The 15,127-nt window shown below is 47.7% G+C and overlaps 1 protein-coding gene across 1 annotated transcript in view; it reads left to right on the forward strand.

Moving 5' to 3' along the window:
* The first annotated feature begins 754 nt into the window (after positions 1 to 754).
* The window catches only part of GPBAR1 (G protein-coupled bile acid receptor 1), a 23,169-nt gene continuing 8,796 nt past the window's right edge, over positions 755 to 15,127 (forward strand). Inside the window, 1 exon segment of the mRNA XM_029605109.1 lies at positions 755 to 885. The gene's annotated coding sequence lies outside the window, so the exon portion shown is untranslated.

Here is a 15,127-nt window from a genome sequence, read left to right on the forward strand (position 1 = left end):
CTGACAGTGACCGGAAGGAGTGACCCTGAGTCGGTAGCTGAGTGTGGCTCTGGGCTGATCCCTCACAAACTGACAGTGACCGGAAGGAGTAGCCCTGAGTCCTGTACTGAGTGTGGCTCTGGGCTGATCCCTCATAGACTGACAGTGACCAGAAGGAGTGACCCTGAGTCTGTAGCTGAGTGTGGCTCTGGGCTGATCCCTCACAGACTGACAGTGGCGGAAGGAGTGGCCCTGAGTCGGTACTGAGTGTGGCTGTGGGCTGATCCCTCACAGACTGACAGTGACCGGAAGGAGTAGCCCCGAGTCGGTACTGAGTGTGGCTCTGGGCTGATCCCTCACAGACTGACAGTGACCAGAAGGAGTGGCCCTGAGTCTGTACTGAGTGTGGCTCTGGGCTGATCCCTCACAGACTGACAGTGGCGGAAGGAGTAGCCCTGAGTCGGTACTGAGTGTGGCTCTGGGCTGATCCCTCACAGACTGACAGTGACCGGAAGGAGTGACCCTGAGTCGGAGCTGAGTGTGGCTCTGGGCTGATCCCTCACAGACTGACAGTGACCGGAAGGAGTGACCCTGAGCCTGTACTGAGTGTGGCTCTGGGCTGATCCCTCACAGACTGACAGTGACCGGAAGGAGTGACCATGAGCCTTGCCTGCCTGTGCCCTCGGGGCAGTCCCCGGTGACGGGAGCTGATGGGCGGCTCCCCAGGGCGCATCCTCGGCTGCTTCCCCTCCCCCTCCCCCGGGACAGAGACTCCTCCAGCACCGCCGATCGGCAGCAGAGCAGATCCGCTCCGCCCACCCGCAGGGGACAGTGGCTGAGAGCGGCGGCTTCCAGCTGTGGCACCGCTGTCCAGCGGCTGAGAGCTCAGATGTGCAGGAGCCCGGGGTAAGTAAGGGCAGCCTCTCCTGCTGGCTGCTGATTTCAGGCTCCGGGGTGGCCCCTCTTTCATTCTCTTTCTGGAAGGCAGGAAGTCCCTTCTGCCACCGCCAGTCAGGGGAGTGCTTGGGTTTTATTCATTTGTGTAATCCATTAGTAAATCTACAGAAGGTGGACTTTTTGGACAGTGGGGACTGAGACATGGAAGGAGGAAAGCTGAAGTGCCTGCACCCCCTCCCCTAGTGATGAAGTAGAAAGCAGCTCGGGCTCTGGAAGTGATGACCCCCCAGCCTCCGCACGTTCAGGCTCTGCACATTCAGCCTGCATTCATTTCCCCTGATAATAATGTGATTTCCTGCCCTCAGATCTGGAGCCGCCTCCTGCCCTCTTCCTCTGTCTCCCAGGCTTCAGTTCCTCTTTATGGGGTCTCTTCAGTGCCGGGCTCTCTCTCTCTCTCTCCTGGCTGTCTCAGTTTTACCTGATTCCTGGGGCCTCTCCCACGCACACAGAGGAGGAGAGGAGCCAGCGTGCTCAGAGGTGGGAGCAGCGTGGCCTGGGTCCCCCTGCCCTCTTCCTCTGTCTCCCAGGCTTCAGTTCCTCTTTATGGGGTCTCTTCAGGACCGGGCGCTCTCTCCCTCTTCTGACTGTCTGTTTTACCTGATTCCTGGGGCCTCTCCCATGCACACAGAGGAGGAGAGGAGCCAGCGTGCTCAGAGGTGGGAGCAGCGTGGCCTCGGCCTCCTGCCCTCTTCCTCTGTCTCCCAGGCTTCAGTTCCTCTTTATGGGGTCTCTTCAGGGCCGGGCTCTCTCTCTCTCTTCTGGCTGTCTCAGTTTTACCTGATTCCTGGGGCCTCTCCCATGCACACAGAGGAGGAGAGGAGCCAGCGTGCTCAGAGGTGGGAGCAGCGTGGCCTGGGTCCCCCTGCCCTCTTCCTCTGTCTCCCAGGCTTCAGTTCCTCTTTATGGGGGTCTCTTCAGTGCTGGGCTCTCTCGCTCTCTCTTCTGGCTGTCTCAGTTTTACCTGATTCCTGGTGGCCTCTCCCATGCACACAGAGGAGGAGAGGAGCCAGCGTGCTCAGAGGTGGGAGCAGCGTGGCCTGCGTCCACTGCCTGTGACCTCGGGTGAGAGCAGCCTCTGCTGTCAGTCCCCACTGACTCGGGGCAAGGCTTTCTGTGACCCCCAGCCCTGGCCCTCAGCTCTGCTGCACCCTGGCTCCTGCCACTGAGCCTGAATCGTGGGACCCGGGCTTCAGATTGGGATCTGCTGCAGCTCTGCGCTGACTCCTGTAATTGAGTCAAGTGCAGTCTGATGTTTATTGTTGGGGACGGTCAGCTTCGAGAATTTCCCTTTCTTACATTTTCCTAAACCGCGATATCGTTCTACTACTGAGTTGTTAAAGATAAGGATATTAAGTTAATACGTTTCTCTAGTATAGATAGTGTAAGGCGCTTATTAGTCAGACAAAGCTCTCATTCTTAGGCAGCCTTTATAAGTGCAGAGACCCTGATGTGCCAAAGGCCTGCGTTTTCCTCAGGCCTCCCTGCTCTGCTTTTCCCTCAGGGTGCGTCTGCTGAGTTAAGGGTCCTTTGTTTACCTCTTCAAATTTCAATGTCCTTGCTCCCCAAATTATCTACACTTAATGATAGATTATAAATGTTACTTCTTGGTTTTCTTGATGTCTGCACCTCGTTTCATGGATTTCACTTATGTAATGTTATTAAATATTATAAATAAAACTAAAACAAAACAAAAGAACATAAGAGCTGCCCTGCACGGCCAGGCTAAGGTCCCTGGAGCCGGGCATCTTATTTCTGACAGTAGCCAGTCCAGGTAGAAGATTCATTTCTTGTTGCCCACTCCCAGGGAGACACAATGGCTTTCCCCAAGCCTCCCTGGCTACTAGCACAGTACTTAATACTTCTATAGTGCTACTCAACGTACACAGCGCGTGTACAAACAACTCATAAGAGGCAGTCCCTGCTGCATAGAGCTTACAGTCTAATCAAGACAAACATGCAGGGCAAAACAAACGTGGGGAGTTTCCTACAATAACAATTTATGGACTTTTCTTCCATGAACCCTACTAAACACCTTGATCACCTCTGGCAACAGGTTCCACAGCCTGCTTGCATGCGGAGTGAATAAAAAAACCAAAAAACTTTCCACAATCTTGAAATCATCAGATATGACCTTAATCCAAAGTCTAAGAACATAAGAACAAGCCATACTGGGTCAGACCAAGGGTCCATCAAGCCCAGCATCCTGTTTCCAACAGTGGCCAATCCAGGCCATAAGAACCTGACAAGTACCCAAACACTAAGTCTATTCCATGTAACCATTGCTAATGTCAGTGACTATTCTCTAAGTGAACTTAATAGTAGGTAATGGACTTCTTCTCCAAGAACTTATCCAATCCTTTTTTAAACACAGCTACACTAACTGCACTAACCACATCCTCTGGCAACAAATTCCAGAGTTTAATTGTGCGTTGAGTGAAAAATAACTTTCTCCGATTAGTTTTAAATGTGCCCCATGCTAACTTCATGGAGTGCCCCCTAGTCCTTCTACTATCCGAAAGAGCAAACAACCGATTCACATCTACCCGTTCTAGACCCCCCATGGTATTAAAGGTCTAGAACGGGTAGATGTGAACCAGTCACCCACTCCCTCGAACAATAGAAAGACTAGGGGGCACTCCATGAAGCCAGCACGCAGCACATCCAAAACCAATCGGAGAAAGTGATCTTAATCCAAAGTCTCTTTCCTGATTGCTATCACGAAACCTGCTCCACTGAAGTTTTCCACCTCAAATATATGAACTTTAAACTTTTTTACATTGAATGTTAACTTCCAGGTACTCAGCCTTTCCTTAGTCTTTCATAGACTGCTCCTTAGGTTTTCTATTCTGTCAGGGTTTTCTGTTATAAATCTCAATATCATTTGCAAAAACGCAAACTTTTCCTATTAATTACTCTGCACTAACACTCGTAAAAATGTTGAACAGAACCAGTCCCAGAATCAGTCCCTCAGACTTTCTACTGATAGCTCTTCTTCTTTAGTTTCATGTCAGTTTATTTGTTTTTATTTTGATGGTATTGTTGTTGTTTTGCATTGTTATATACTATATTTATGTTTTGTTTTAAGAGTGCTTGTATTTTACTGAGTAATAAGCACGAATAAACTTACAACTTGAACTCCATTTAACATTACCCTCTGTTGTCTCTTGCTCAACTAGTTTCTAACCCAGTAAATCAGCTGGGGCCCACTCCTAGTCTGATTAGTTTATTGCTGAACCTCCTGTTCAGGACAGTGTCCCGCTTTGGTGAAAGTCAAGCTCGCCACATTCAGTGGTCCCCTCAGTCTAATTTTCAGGTTACCCAGTCGGAGAAATGATCTGATCCACCTCTGTTAAAAAACCATGTTGCCTTGAATCCTCTAACTTACTGAATTCAAAATATGCCTCTATCCTTTCATTTAGTAGGGAGCCCATTCATTTCTCTGCTGCCGAGGTCAGATTAAGCAGGCTTGTAGTCAACAGCCTCCTCCCTGTTCCTAATTTTTTTTTTTTTTAAATAATTGTCTTTATTATAATTTTATCAATAAACAACATTGAACAGCATAAACAGCCAGTGAAACAAATATGGCCCTATACCCCTTCCCCCCCTCTCCCGTATCACAAATTGCCATTGTCTACTTATCCAAGAGACTATTGATACCATGCATGGTACCACTAATTGCAGACTAATATTGGCGATGCAGCAGGGGGAAAAGCTTTTCTAGTAACAATTACAAACGTGGCAGGGGGTCCCGTAAGCCTCCGCTACATATCTTCTCTGCGTTACAGCAGGGAGACGTTTGATGAAAGGATTTTAAAAAGGCCGCCCGTTTACTGTTCCTTGAAAGGATCCATGTATGATAGTCCAAGATTCAAGAAGTCCAACATTTCAGCGAACCAAAAATCCAATATCCGAGGGTCCTGTTGGATCCATTTAAGCAGGATGCATTTCCTGGCAATACTCAAGCCTTTGATTGAGTACAACGGAGTTCATCACCCAGGATACCAAACAAAGCCTTCTTCGGAAGTGGGCACCCCAATATTTCCCCTCGATGATTCAGTACTGTATCCCAGAACCCTTGTATTTGGGGGACGTTCCCAAAGCCCATGACATAGCGAAGCCTGGGTTTCTGGGCATTTAGGACATTGTGGGGATGAAATGAGTTTCATTTTAAAAGCTCTGAGAGGAGATAAAATTAGTCTATGTATGACCCTCAGACCAACCGATGGAGTGGCTTTATAAAAATCTCCTAAACCGTCCGTCAAGTTGTCTTCATCTAAATCTGAACCCAGATCACGATTACAGAGCTCGGCCAAAACACCCAACATTTTATGAGACACTGAAGATTGTAGAAATTTATAAATATTGGCCAATGATTGTTTCCTTTCTCGAAACAAAGACAGTAATCACTGAAATGGGCCCGAATTATGTGAAGAGTTGCACAAGCCAAGCTGTTTAGAAATAAAACTAGCAGTTTGATGATGATAAAAAATATTATTAGGTTGAAACCCAAATGATTCTTCACATTTAGTAAATGGATATTATTTTTTTGGGTCTGTGAATCAATGAAATCATAAAAAGTAATGTGACCCTGTTGGGCTAGACGTGAATAAAATACCACGTCTTGGCCCAGGATAAACCTAGGGTTTGCCACATAAAGGCATCCACGGCGACATCCTCCAAGAGAGCAACATCCTCTTACGTGTGGCACTCCAGCCAAACTGCGCATATCTCACCAATATATTTTAATCAAATGTGGAGGAAGATCCTTTATGCCCGCACGTAAGAAAAAGCACAGATCACAGGGCCTCGCCAACCAGCAATCCAGCTGCACATCCGAGTAACAGTTGCTATCAATTAACCAGTCCCCTACCATGTGAAGTGCATGTGGCTAAATTATATAACTGTATACTGAGGGATCCCCAGCATCATTCATTTCCTGAGAGCTATTTTCGCCTTCTGATTTCTCCACAAAAACAAGTGCACATCCTATGTAGATTACGTATATCCGAAGGAGTTATAATGAGAGGCAGCATTTGTAAAACATAAGGAAATTTCAGAAGAAGAGACGTTTTAAATAGGGCTATGTGGCCCATTAAAGAGATAGGAAGTTGCATCCAGCCTATGGTTAGTTTTCGGATGGGATCTATAATAGGTGGGATACCATTGAGCAGGGTCCCTATGAAGATATATGCCCAAATATTTAAGCAAATTTGTTACCCAGCACAGGGAAATGTCTGTCCGGGTTGCTGGTAAGTGGCCCATAATATCTAAAGCTTCAGATTTTTCCAGGTTTAATTTGAGGCCTGAGAAAGATCCGAAGATGGCAAATGTTTCCAAGATACGTGAGAAGAGCTTGCGTGCTTGGGGGGATAAAAAGCAAAATGTCGTCCACAAATAAGAAGCATAGTATGCGTGCCCAAAATATCTGCAGAGCATGGACTAAGGGTTCAAGTGATAGAATGAAGAAGTGGAGCGATAAGGGACAACCTTGTCGGGTGCCCCTCATTAAGGAAAAAGGAGCTGATAGACGACTGCTCCCCAAGACCCTTGCCCCAGGATTGGAATATAGCACCTGAATAGCTTTTAAATAAAAGCAAACGAAGCCGAACTTGTCTAACACAAACAGAAGAAAGGGCCAAGAGACTCTCTTAAATGCCTTCCCAATGTCGAATCCCACCAAGACAGGATCCACAAAGCTAAGTTGCTCACAGAGATCCAACAATTGCGCAATATGTCTGTTTTATGTCAGCTACTCATTAGTGTCCCTTAGCTCTAATTTGATCTAAGTTTTCAGTCTATTTATCAATCACTTTCCAGATAAAATTCATCCAAAGAGTAAATAACCGCCCCCTAGTTCTCTGATCCACCCCACTCATGATTTTATGAACCCCTGTCCTACCCACTCTGTCATTTTTTTTCCAAACTAAAGAGCCCTGGCCTGTTCAGGTTTTGTTTTTTTTCATTAGACAGCAGTTGCATTCCCTTCATCAGTTTTTCTTGCCCTTGCCTGCTCTGTACCGTTCCCAGTTCTGCTATATCTTTTTCCGAGATGGGGGCAATCGGAAGTGCACACAGTATTCAAGGTGTGGTAGCAGCGTGGAGCCTTACTGAGGCATTAAGATCATCTCGGCTTTCTTCTCCGTTCTCTTCTGAATGATTCTTAATGTTCACTTTGCTTTTTTGGCCGCTGGTGCGCACCGAGCTGAGGATTTCAGCATATTGTCCAGGCTGACTCCGAGATCCTTTTCGGCACCCAGCATTATGTTCATATCTAATATCTATAGTTAAGATTATTATTCCCTCTGTGCACCGGTTTGCGCCTCTCCACGTTAAATTTCACCTCACATTTTGATGCCCAGTTCTCAACTCTGGCAAGGTCCTTCTGCACTTCCTTGCAATTTGCTCATGTTTTTCCTACTCTCAGTATTTTTGTGTCATCTGCAAATGTGATCACTTCACTCGTGAGATCATTAATGAATAAATTGAAGAGCACTGTCCCAGGACAGATCCTTCAGGCACTTCACTAGTCACTATTTCTCCACTAGGAAATCTGGCCATTAAGTCCTACTCTTTGTTTGCTGTCTTTTAACCACATTGAGACAACGCCTCCTATCCCATGGCTCTTTAGTTTACCAAGGAGTCTCTCATGAGGGACTTTCATTTGGAAATCTAGTTACACTTTATCGATTGGCTGTCCACTTGCTTGTTTACACCTTCAAAGAATTCTAATAGGTTAGCAAGGTATGACTTCCCTTCCCCAAGTCCATGCTGGCACTTTCCCATTAAACCATGTGGAGCGTATGACCAGCGATTTTGTTCTTAATTTCACTTTCTACAATTTCACCAGACACCAGTCTCGGGCTCACGGGTCTGTGATTGCTCGGGTTGCCCCTGGAGCCCTCTTTGAAAATTGGTGTAACATCTGTTTCTCTGCAGTCCTCAGATACAGAAGCAAATTTGAATGATAGATTACAGATTGCCAGTAGTAGGTCTGCATTGTCATATCTGAGTTCCTTTAGAACTCTAGGTAAATACCATCAGCTCCTGGTGATTCGCTACTACTTAATTTGTCAATTTGCTCTAGCATTTCTTCCAGATTCACATTGATTTGATTCAGTACCCCTGAGTCATTATCTGCAACAAAAAAAATGAAAACCCCCCAAAAAACAGTTCAGGTGTGGCAATCTCTCCATCATCTTCTCTGTAAAGACTGAAGCTAAGAATGAATTTATCTGCTGTGGCCTTACCCTCCCTAAGTATCCCTTTTTCTTCCAGTCATCTAATGGCCCAACTGACTCCCTTGCAGGTTTGTTTGTTTTTTTATTTCTAATGTACTTGAAAAGGTTTTTATCATTAGTTTTTACCTCTTTGGCAAGTCTCTCCTCAAATGCTGTCTTGGCCTGCTTTTTAAATGTCTTACATCTAATTTTCTGCTGCTTTTATGCATTTATATTTTCCTGATTAAATCTTGCTTTCTGTTTTTTAAAGGATACTTTTTTTTTAGTCTTTGGCCTCTTTTACAGCACCATTTAGGCATGACCTTTCTTAATTTGTGGAATGTATTTTGTCTGGGCTTCCAAAATAGTGTCTTTAAATAGCCTTCATGCCTCATGTAGACTTTTACCCCTTGTAACTGCTCCTTCTAGTTTTCTTCTAACTATTCTCTGTTATTGTAATGGGCTGTTTGTAGGCGTGCCTGCTAGTTCTCTTTGACTTCAAGTCATTCAGAATATAGCAGCCAGGGCCATTTTTAGCTGGTCATGCAGATTTAGTGGAATTCCACTTTTGGTCAAATTGCACTGCTTGCCAGTTGAAGCGTGGGTGCAGTTTAAATTGATGATTTTAATAGTTAGGGCATTAAGGCTAATGGCCCAGTATACCTACAAGATGAACTGAAGTGGTGTCAGTCAGGGTGGGTGGTAAGATTGAATCAGGCAACAACCTTGCTAGTGCGGGTACCTATATAAAATATTACAAAGCTTGCTAGTAAGACTCCAATAAGGAGCTGGATGATGGATTAAGTATGGGAACTTGATGCTTATCTATCCAAGAAGGCAGAAAACCCAGCAAGGAAGAGAAGAAAAAGTGAAAGGGAAGTACAGAAACCTTATATCAGAACAGGGCAATCTCAGTGGCTGGTCCCACTCTATGGAACAGGCCTCCTGCGGAGGTTAGAATGGAGTTGAATTATCTGGCGATAGTTCAGTGTTTTGGGTCTGATTGCCTGGCAGTTCTCTCTTTTGGGGAGGGGGAAGGGGTTATTGAGGTTGGGTGCTGGGAGGTGATTGGGGCGGGTGTAGCTGGGAAATATGTATTGTTTTTATATTGTTTTGTTGGTCACCACCTTGGGCAAGTTTGTTTTACCTGGGAAGGTGATACATTAAGAAGCAAATGACATGAAATTAAAAATGAAATTGTAATTCCAATAAAAATATCTCACATAGTAATGCAGACCCCCTCCAGTCTGCTGTGTAAATCTGGTCCCCAATGATAAGCTGCCAGCCATAGGCGCTTGACTGCTTGTAGGATATTGCTGCTTATTCACCTCACTTTTTCTTCTCTTCCCTGCTGGGTTTTCTGCCTTCTTGGATAGATAAGCATCAGGTTCCCATACTTAATCCATCATCCAGCTCCTTTCTGGAGTCTTACTAGCAAGCTTTGTAATAATTTCTACAGGTACCCGCACTAGCAAGGTTGTTGCCTGATCACCTGGCTGCCTGCCTAGGTCCCTGAGCCCTGCATATTCATGCATATTCATGCATATTCATTGTGGATATCCTGAAAACCCCGCCTGTCTGTGGCAAGCGAGGACCGGAGTTCGCCATCACTGGGTGAGGCTTCTCTTCCCTTCCTTTAATGATCTCCACTCGGCTCCTCCCGCACGTCGCCTGGAGGGGAGGCGCTGGATGGGGAAGGAGAGGGCCGTTCTCTGCCAAATGGGATTCAGTGCAGCTAAAGGCAGCAAATCTTCAGCCACCACGCTAGGCACAGGCCTGGTGTTCTTATCGACTGATCCTGACCCCTTTGTCCTTGAAATTCCTTTTCTATGGAAACTTTCACCTTCCCCCACTTTCTGGAAGTCTCTTAAACATTTGAATACCCTCCCCTTCCTCCAGTGAGTGCTTTCTGAGTGGCTTCAGCTTCCCCTTGTACCACTGCACTGCTCTTCTACTTCCGTCCTCTAGATGACCCCACAAAGGTCCTACGGCCTCCAGAACTGAATACAGTGCTCAAGGTTGGGGTCCCACCAGTGTCCCGCAGAGGGGCAACGTTACCTTCTCTTTCCTGCCGATAATACCAGAGGGAATCTCCTAATCCAGTCCTTGACTGAAAGTCATCAGAATTGTAGTAATAAGTCTCCAGCTGTTCCAATTCAGCATGGAATGCATTTTGGTGGAGAATAATCCGTGCCCTCAATTTATGGCTGCACTGTATGTATTCTGTTAGTGGGGAAATCTCGAAGTCCTCTGTGGAGCTAAGTCCCACTGACTCTGACTAAGGGAAGAGCTTTCAGCCTCTTCCCATCCCCTGCTACCTGGAAACACGGTTTCTTCCTTCACAGCTCTCCTGCCTTCCCTCTGCATGAAAGCTGGGAGAGAGGGGGAGGGGCACGCTGGGTGGGAGGAGGGAGATGCCAGGCTGGGGTAGGGGAAGAGAGAGAGAGAGAGAGAGAGGCAATCTATAGAGGAAAAGAGGTGGGGGCTGCTGCTGCTGAACAGGAAGGAGAGGGGATGCTGAGCAGGATGTCAGAGGTTATTCAAATAGATAAGACATTTATAAAAAAAAGAAAAACCTAGAACTTCATATGGAAAATTGGGGGAGGGGGCGAGGGCCAAGGAGAAGGGGTAATTCTGAATACCTGCCCCAGTCCTGGCACTGATTGTGGCACAGGGAGATAGTGACTCACCCCAGGGTCACACAGAGAGTCAGAGACAGAGCTGGGATTAGAACTGAGGCACAGGGAGATAAAGTGACTCACCCCAGGGTCACACAGAGAGTCAGTGACAGAGCTGGGATTAGAACTGAGGCAGAGGGAGATAAAGTGACTCACCCCAGGGTCACACAGAGAGTCAGTGACAGAGCTGGGATTAGAACTGAGGCACAGGGAGATAAAGTGACTCACCCCAGGGTCACACAGAGAGTCAGTGACAGAGCTGGGATTAGAACCGAGGCACAGGGAGATAAAGTGACTCACCCCAGGGTCACACAGAGAGTCAGTGACAGAGCTGGGATTAGAACTGAGGCAGAGGGAGATAAAGTGACTCACCCCAGGGTCACACAGAGAGTCAGTGACAGAGCTGGGATTAGAACTGAGGCACAGGGAGATAAAGTGACTCACCCCAGGGTCACACAGAGAGTCAGTGACAGAGCTGGGATTAGAACCGAGGCACAGGGAGATAAAGTGACTCACCCCAGGGTCACACAGAGAGTCAGTGACAGAGCTGGGATTAGAACTGAGGCAGAGGGAGATAAAGTGACTCACCCCAGGGTCACACAGAGAGTCAGTGACAGAGCTGGGATTAGAACTGAGGCAGAGGGAGATAAAGTGACTCACCCCAGGGTCACACAGAGAGTCAGTGACAGAGCTGGGATTAGAACTGAGGCACAGGGAGATAAAGTGACTCACCCCAGAGTCACACAGAGAGTCAGTGACAGAGCTGGGATTAGAACTGAGGCACAGGGAGATAAAGTGACTCACCTAGGGTCACACAGAGAGTCAGTGACAGAGCTGGGATTAGAACCGAGGCACAGGGAGATAAAGTGACTCACCCCAGGGTCACACAGAGAGTCAGTGACAGAGCTGGGATTAGAACTGAGGCACAGGGAGATAAAGTGACTCACCTAGGGTCACACAGAGAGTCAGTGACAGAGCTGGGATTAGAAACCGAGGCACAGGGAGATAAAGTGACTGCACCCCAGGGTCACACAGAGAGTCAGTGACAGAGCTGGGATTAGAACTGAGGCACAGGGAGATAAAGTGACTCACCCCAGGGTCACACAGAGAGTCCAGTGACAGAGCTGGGATTAGAACATGAGGCACAGGGAGATAAAGTGACTCACCCCAGAGTCACACAGAGTCAGTGACAGAGCTGGGATTAGAACTGAGGCAGAGGGAGATAAAGTGACTCACCCCAGGGTCACACAGAGAGTCAGTGACAGAGCTGGGATTAGAACTGAGGCACAGAGGGAGATAAAGTGACTCACCCCAGGGTCACACAGAGAGTCAGTGACAGAGCTGGATTAGAACTGAGGCAGAGGGAGATAAAGTGACTCACCCCAGGGTCACACAGACAGTCAGTGACAGAGCTGGGATTAGAACTGAGGCAGAGGGAGATAAAGTGACTCACCCCAGGGTCACACAGAGAGTCAGTGACAGAGCTGGGATTAGAACTGAGGCACAGGGAGATAAAGTGACTCACCCCAGAGTCACACAGAGAGTCAGTGACAGAGCTGGGATTAGAACTGAGGCAGAGGGAGATAAAGTGACTCACCCCAGGGTCACACAGAGAGTCAGTGACAGAGCTGGGATTAGAACTGAGGCAGAGGGAGATAAAGTGACTCACCCCAGGGGTCACACAGAGAGTCAGTGACAGAGCTGGGGATTAGAACTGAGGCACAGGGAGATAAAGTGACTCACCCCAGGGTCACACAGAGAGTCAGTGACAGAGCTGGGATTAGAACTGAGGCACAGGGGGATAAAGGGACTCATCCCAGGGTCACACAGAGAGTCAGTGACAGAGCTGGGATTAGAACTGAGGCACAGGGAGATAAAGTGACTCACCCCAGGGTCACACAGAGAGTCAGTGAAAGAGCTGGGATTAGAGCTGAGGCACAGGGAGATAAAGTGACTCACCCCAGGGTCACACAGAGAGTCAGTGACAGAGCTGGGAGTAGACTGAGGCACAGGGGAGATAAAGTGACTCACCCCAGGGTCACACAGAGAGTCAGTGATAGAGCTGGGATTAGAACTGAGGCACAGAGAGATAAGGTGACTCACCCCAGGGTCACAGAGAGAGTCAGTTACAGAGCTGGGATTAGAACTGAGGCACAGGGAGATAAAGTGACTCACCCCAGGGTCACAGAGAGTCAGTGACAGAGCTGGGATTAGAGCTGAAGCACAGGGAGATAAAGTGACTCACCCCAGGGTCACACAGAGAGTCAGTGACAGAGCTGGGATTAGAACTGAGGCACAGGAGAGATAAGTGACTCACCCAGGGTCACACAGAGAGTCAGTGTCAGAGCTGGGATTAGAACTGAGGCACAGGGAGATAAAGTCACTCACCTCAAGGTCATTCAGAGTCAGTGACAGAGGCTGGGATTTGAACTCAGGCACAGGGAGATAAAGTGACTCACCCCAAGGGTCACAGAGAGAGTAACGGACAGGAGCTGGGATTAGAAATGAGGCACGGGAGATAAAGTGACTCATCCCAGGGTCACACAGAGAGTCAGTGACAGAGCTGGGATTAGAACTGAGGCACAGAGAGATAAGGTGACTCACCCCAGGGTCACAGAGAGAGTCAGTGACAGAGCTGGGATTAGAAATGAGGCACAGGGAGATAAAGTGACTCACCCCAGGGTCACACAGAGAGTCAGTGACGGAGCTGGGATTAGAACTGAGGCACAGGGGGATAAAGGGACTCATCCCAGGGTCACACAGAGAGTCAGTGACAGAGCTGGGATTAGAACTGAGGCACAGGGAGATAAAGTGACTCACCCCAGGATCACACAGAGAGTCAGTGACAGAGCTGGGATTATGAACTGAGGCACAAGGAGATAAAGTGACGCACCCCCAGGGTCACACAGAGAGTCAGTGACAGAGCTGGGATTAGAACCGAGGCACAGTGAGATAAAGTGACTCACCCCAGGGTCACACAGAGAGTCAGTGACAGAGCTGGGATTAGAACTGAGGCACAGGGAGATAAAGTGACTCACCCCAGGGTCACACAGAGAGTCAGTGACAGAGCTGGGATTAGAACTGAGGCACAGGAGATAAAGTGACTCACCCCAGGGTCACACAGAGAGTCAGTGACAGAGCTGGGATTAGATCTCAGACACAGGGAGATAAAGGGACTCACCCCAGGGTCACACAGAGAGCCAGTGACAGAGCTGGGATTAGAACTGAGGCACAAGGAGATACAGTAACCTATCCAGAGTCACAGAGAGCCAGTGACAGAGCTGGGATTAGACCTGAGGCACAGGGAGATAAAGTGACTCAGCCAGGATCACACAGAGAGTCAGTGACAGAGCTGGGATTAGAACTGAGGCACAGGGAGATAAAGTGACTCACCCCAGGGTCACACAGAGAGTCAGTGACAGAGCTGGGATTAGAACCGAGGCACAGTGAGATAAAGGGATAATAAATAGTGTACATTTTTGGTTTAAAGTTTTGAATTTTCACACAGAAGTAATGGGATGTACTTTCCATACTGCACGCCTTCCTTCATGCATATACAATACATGAATCCAAAAACAGAAGCCATGGTATAAGATTCCTCAAAATGTGCAGTCTTCTGCTTCTTGCTGCTGGCCGCCCCAGATGTTAGTGTCTTTCTCTCCTGAAGGGTCAGTTAGGTTCTTACCTGCTAATTGTCTTTCCTTGAGTCCTGGCAAACCAGCCCAGACGAGTGGAGTGAAGCCCTCTGGCCAGCAGAGGGAGGCAGAGGCAAACGCTCAGAGCAGGTGTCACTCCCCACATAAGGGTCTGGTGCTGCCTCAACTCTCCAGCATCCGATGCCAAAGCTAAAAACAACCCCGGGCAATTGTGAGTTTTAGTTTCCAAATCATCATTATAACCTAAAACTGATACCATCACAAGAATTCACTCCCTGGTTATGAGCCCAGGAACAACAATTCCTACTCCAAGCTTACAACTAGGACCTCTGCTTTCAGAATGGACAAGTCCGTACTCACTGTTGGATTTCTGAAAGTAATGTTTCCCTGGAACTCAAGAAACAAAGCCTATAATGTTTTGTAAATGCATGCAGAGAGGCCCTGCAGGTATCTTCTAGGTCACCAGTCCATAACTCTACCTTGGATGTTGCCTGAGCCTTTGATGAATGTGCTTTTGGGACCCTCTGGCATCAGCTTTGCCCTCAATATCTTGCTTCCTTAATCCATTGTGCGATTGCTGCTTTACAGAGGCCACTTCCCTTCTGCAGACCCCTGTGACCACCCCAAACGTCTGTCTGGC

The sequence above is a fragment of the Rhinatrema bivittatum genome, chromosome 6 (genome assembly GCF_901001135.1).
Source record: "Rhinatrema bivittatum chromosome 6, aRhiBiv1.1, whole genome shotgun sequence".
NCBI lineage: Eukaryota > Metazoa > Chordata > Amphibia > Gymnophiona > Rhinatrematidae > Rhinatrema > Rhinatrema bivittatum.